General features: G+C 42.2%; 1 long non-coding RNA gene and 1 pseudogene across 1 annotated transcript; one reads left to right on the plus strand and one right to left on the minus strand.

Moving 5' to 3' along the window:
* The first annotated feature begins 367 nt into the window (after positions 1–367).
* On the plus strand, positions 368–2,406 carry LOC129745366 (uncharacterized). The gene is made up of 2 exons (XR_008737122.1): positions 368–854; positions 927–2,406. It is a non-coding gene; the product is annotated as an uncharacterized LOC129745366 (long non-coding RNA).
* Positions 2,407–2,505: 99 nt separating this feature from the next.
* Positions 2,506–4,278, minus strand: LOC129741334 (cell division cycle protein 27 homolog; annotated as a pseudogene).
* Between the last annotated feature and the right edge of the window lie 945 nt (positions 4,279–5,223).

The following is a 5,223-nucleotide window of genomic DNA, read 5'->3' on the forward strand; positions in this document are numbered from 1 at the left end:
TAAGTGTGTTTTTTTCTTCATGTTGAATATTAACAGTGAAATAAAGTTAACCGTCGCCCAATTTTATATGCTTTTTATTAATAACGTCTTGTAAAAAAAATGTTTCGCTGTATGAATAAATTTAAAAATACAAATATGAAAGTGATTTTTTCTTAATTGATTCTTAAACCATCATACTGTAGTGAAATTCGTTATTTACAGCCTAACTTCTCCGTTTTCAATAAAATTTCTTTTAAATTTCTATCTCGTCACCACCTGAAAAGGTACCGACAATTGTCACCTAAAATGGTCACGCAAATGCGACGATTCTCACTCAAGGTGACTACGAGAATAGGGTAAGAACTCACAACGTTCCAGGGCTGATAGATCTAGGGTGGAACAACTTTGACACAAAGTAGGCAAGGTGGAGAAGTGGGCACGCATGCCAAAATTTTGACAGCTTATTACATTGTTTACGTTTTGTGTCAAAGAAAATCAACGAAAAGTATGACGAAAAAGTCGTGCTTTGGTAGTGGTGTTTTATATGACGTCACCACCAACTTGATGTAAATCTTTTTTGTTTTTGTTTTACAACAAACAACAGTGACTGTAATGCCAAAACGGAAAAACAATCTCCTAGCTCCTCGGGCAAAAGTCGTGAAGCCCGATCTCCAAGCACTGCCTCCAGCAGCAGTTCCTCCTCAACGCCCTCCCTACTGAAGCAGAAAGTTAAACTGGAACCAGAATTTTTACCAACCATTCCCCAATTATCGCCCGATACCGCTGAACCAGGTCGTGATGGATTGTGTATTTTCCAACAACTTGACCACTTGATACTTGTACTATCAGTGAGTTAAGTATAGGAACTTTCGTCTGTAGGTGTTGCTGATATTGTAATTGGTGAATTATTGTTAACAAACATTCACATTTTTTCTCATATTCCACAGAATACTCCAAGGCAACCTGCAAAACACTTTATCTGTTGGACCCCCTCCGCATCAACCCGGAGCTGATCGAGCACATCCTACGATTTAACGTCGATGGCGATCATCAGTGGCCCCAGGAGGGAACGATTCTCATCTTCCTCCCCGGGCTGGAAGAGGTCAAGAACGTTCACGAAGCCCTGCTGGATAGTCGCATGTTTGGCCCCCGAGAGGATCGCTTCCTGCTGATACCGTTGCACTCGACGCTGTGCAGCGAGGAACAGGCCCAGGTGTTCCGAAAAACTCCCAAGGGAAAAGGAAAATTATGCTGAGTACCAACATCGCTGAAACTTCGGGTACCATTGACCATTGACGACCACCTAGTGATGAGAACATTGATGCCGCCAAGAAACAACTGACTGCTTCGGGTCATCATTTAGCAGCATTATCGGTAGATGTGCGGATAGGAAAGCTCATGCTGTTTGGAGCTATTTTTCAGTGCCTGGATAGTGTGCTAACGATAGCGACTTGTTTTAGCTACAAGAGTCCGTTTGTGTCTCCCTTCAACAAAAGGAACGAACCAGAAAGTAGAAAGCGGCTGTTCGGTATTGCGAATAGCAATCATTTGACGATGCTTAATGATTACAGGAAATGGAAGGAGACTTCGAAGCGCAGTCGATATGCGACCAACTGTTTTGCCGAAGAGAATTACCTGTCGACCAAAACGCTTCACACGATCGATGAAATGAAGCAACAGTTCTTGGAATTGCTGGTGTCCATTGGATTTGTTCCACTAGATTTGAGTAGTCATCGGGGGAAATTTATTAAAGATGAGCTACAAGTAGCTTACCGGAACGGAAATAAATTCTAACGGAGAGAATAACCGGCTCCTAGCGGCCATCCTATCCGCTGCCCTCTACCCAAACGTCATAAACCCAGAGAAAAGTTTCATCAGTGGAGCGAGTGGTGCGGTACCCAAACTGCCTCAACCGTCCGATCTTCGTTTTAAAACCCAACAGGATGGATACGTTTTCTTTTATCCGTCCTCGATAAATGCCACATGTGGCCACTTCAATTCCACGTACCTGGTCTACCAGAAAAAAAGTTAAAACGTCCCGGATCTACATTCGGGAAACCACAACGGTTCCGCTGCTGCCGATGGTCCTGTTCTCGGGCAGCGATCTGCAGATAGAACTGTACTGGATGGTGGATTGAGCTGCAGGCGGAAATGATGAAATTCTTACGCCTCGAGCTGGCTAAAATTTTGGAGCTTAAAATTTCCGATCCGTAACACTAGGTTACAGCTGTTGTACTTTAGAAGAAAAGGAATAAATGTTACATGTTTGTATTTAAAAGAATATTTCCTAATACATACAATGTAAAGCTATAACGAGCCAAACTCGTTTTGCATTTTTACAATTTTGGTATGCTTAGCTTAACACTTGTTTAGAAGAGAAAGAAGGATAGAAAGAGAAATATGAAAATAAAAAGAATTACAGATGAAGATCAATACCTTTTAGGAAATGATATATTTCGAACATGTAGTCCAAATCCATCACAGCTAACACATCCCTAACTGGAACGTCAGGTGATTTTCCTCAGGCCCGAAGGGAATCTATGAAATTCGCTTTAGCGACAAGGTGGTCCTCACACGACCAAACATACCATGCTCGATGTCATGGTATCCTAGGTTTTTAACATTATTGTATTCTATTCAATTCGACAAAAATGCTGGTTCTGTATTAAAATACTGACAAAAATATAAACCAAAACTTTGTGAAATATTTTTATTTTTGAATATTGATGAAAATTACGGAAGTTTATAAAAAAGACTGGTTGAACGATTTATATTATTTTATCAACATGAATCAGCCGGAAAATGTTAACGGCAGCTTCATAATCTCGTATCTCGTGGTGCGACAGGGCGATCATACTTTTAACCCAACTGCTGTTGTAGTGATGCGATGGAACGTTACTGAAGCGTTCGATAGCCTTTGCGCACTCGTAGCTCTGTAACCGAAGATAGTTCTGGCCGAGTTCCCGCAGCAGTGTCATCAAGCCATCGGCGCTCTGTTTTTTTCATGGCCAGCCCGTGCTGTGCCATTTTCTGGGCACTGTTGACACTGTTGTTGATGAAAACTTTTTCACTTAACGTTTCACTGGAAGTGATGGTTTCGATCTTCTCCTTTCCATCGCTTCCGGTTGAAGACTTTCGTTCATGGACATTTTCCAGCAAGCTGGCCGTACTACTGTTTAGATTCTTGCAAATTCTTATGTTAGGTTTAAGCGGCGGAGATCGAGATGCCACGAATTTATAATTCAGTTGAGGACTCTTGGTGTTCTCCTTCACTGAATAGTTGTTGTTGCTAAAAAGCCTGGAACTTCGCCGTACATTATGGGCCTGCAGGGCACCGCCGGTCGTGTTGGATGTTCGCAGCGTCATCAACTGGCTGCCTGTCTGACTAAACACAATCGGTTTGGTGTTTGTTTTTTGTAGCTGCAGCAGCATCATTGTTGTCTAAAAAGAAAAAAACTGAACTTAATACGGCAATAGGAAATCGGGATAGCTAATGCTTACCGTAGTATCCATTTTCCTTTTAATTATGTTGCACATTGTACCTAAATTGTGGTGGCCACGCAACTTTTAGTTACTGCACAGGAGAGCAATTTTCTGCTGTTCACTTTCGGCTATGATTTGCTGTTGCTGTATCGTATTCAGCTGTTGTTGGATTTACGAACCGGGAGGTTGTTGCGGCTGATGACAACCGGTGGCCAAAGTCGAGAACTGCTGTGGCGAAGGTGGCATTATCAAATTCGATTGGTCACTGCTTAAAACTGGACTATGCATTATAGGTAAAACATCGAAACTAGGAATGGTAGGACTCATGGTGGCTAGATACTTAAACTGTTGCTTCCGGAAAGGGGTCCCCACTTCCGCCCCTGCACCACTGCCTGGAGTTTGTTCAACATCTGTTATACTAGATATATTCTGACTCTGTTGGAGCTAAGGTTGCTGTTGTGGAGCATTATTTGGTGTATTGATTATATTCTGTATGGGACCCCAATCTGATCTAGTGGAGTAGATAAATGACTACCGCTAATTAACTGTTGATGCTGCTGCTGTTGAAGCTCGATTCCGACGTCCGGGTTAATAATAAAACTGCCACCACCTCCTACTCCTCCTCCCCCACCTCCGCCACATCCATTTCCGAACCAAACCACCGACGAGTTTAAGGCCGTTGGCTGACTAGTGGCAAATATATCGGTGCTCGAAAGCTGAAACACTTCCGTCGGATCCGGTTTCTCTCCACGCTGGCATAGTTCGGCAACGATTGCCTCATGAATGGGTTTAACTTCACCGCCCTCCGACTGGCATCGTTGGCCAGTGCCGCACGTTCAGTCTTTTAGCAGATCCTCGACGACAACTTCAGCGCAAAGCATCCGATATCGCCGAACTCGACACTTCGTCCAGATGCCGTACCCGCAAGAGATCATCGTTGATTAGAGTTTGCTCAGCTTCTGAGCCAGAAGGAACAGACTTTCCTCGGATTCCGCTGTAGGGGAGAAAGATGTTAGAATTTATGAAAAATTTACGAAACCAAAACGAATTTTAAATACGCACTGTCACTGAACCGATATTATTCAGTCGCTCAATAATCTAAAGCCGGTGATACCTGCGTGCTTGATGCACTTTGATACCTTCTTGTTTTGTAAACAATGTCACAGCATGGCTGATTGGGATTTTTGACATTTTACACCACCCTAATCTATCAGCCCTGACAACGTTCATCCGAAGTGACGTTTCTCACCTAAACCGACTGCTAGAATAGAGTGACTTGGGTGACTCGACTATCGTCACGTCACTCGAGGCGCAGAATAAGGGCCCTTGTTTGTGTATTTATTCGAAAGTTTACATTGAATGAGGCAGTTTTCGGAAAAAAGTGAAAATTCAATTTTCAATTTTGGAAATTTAATAATAGCGGGGAATGGGAATAAAAACAGTTCTATCAGATTTTAAGGAACGAGTCCTACTGGAATTTCATTTTTCAACCATTCTCCATCGTTTCCATTAAGTCACAATACCTAATTTCGTCGCGTTGTTGAGTTGTTGACGAAATAAGATTTTTCACGTTCGTTTTCAAGTGAAGTGTACCTAAATGGCCTCCTTTAGTGAGAAAATGGCTACTCTGAGGAAAAGATACCATTTTTGCATAAAAAGCAAAAAGACATTCGTACAGCGCATTTATTCACTGCTTTAAAAGCTTTACGAATATTATTAAATGTCATCGAAAATAAAATACACATACATTAATTGTTGCAT

The sequence above is a fragment of the Uranotaenia lowii genome, chromosome 2 (genome assembly GCF_029784155.1).
Source record: "Uranotaenia lowii strain MFRU-FL chromosome 2, ASM2978415v1, whole genome shotgun sequence".
In the NCBI taxonomy this organism is placed as follows: Eukaryota; Metazoa; Arthropoda; class Insecta; order Diptera; family Culicidae; genus Uranotaenia; species Uranotaenia lowii.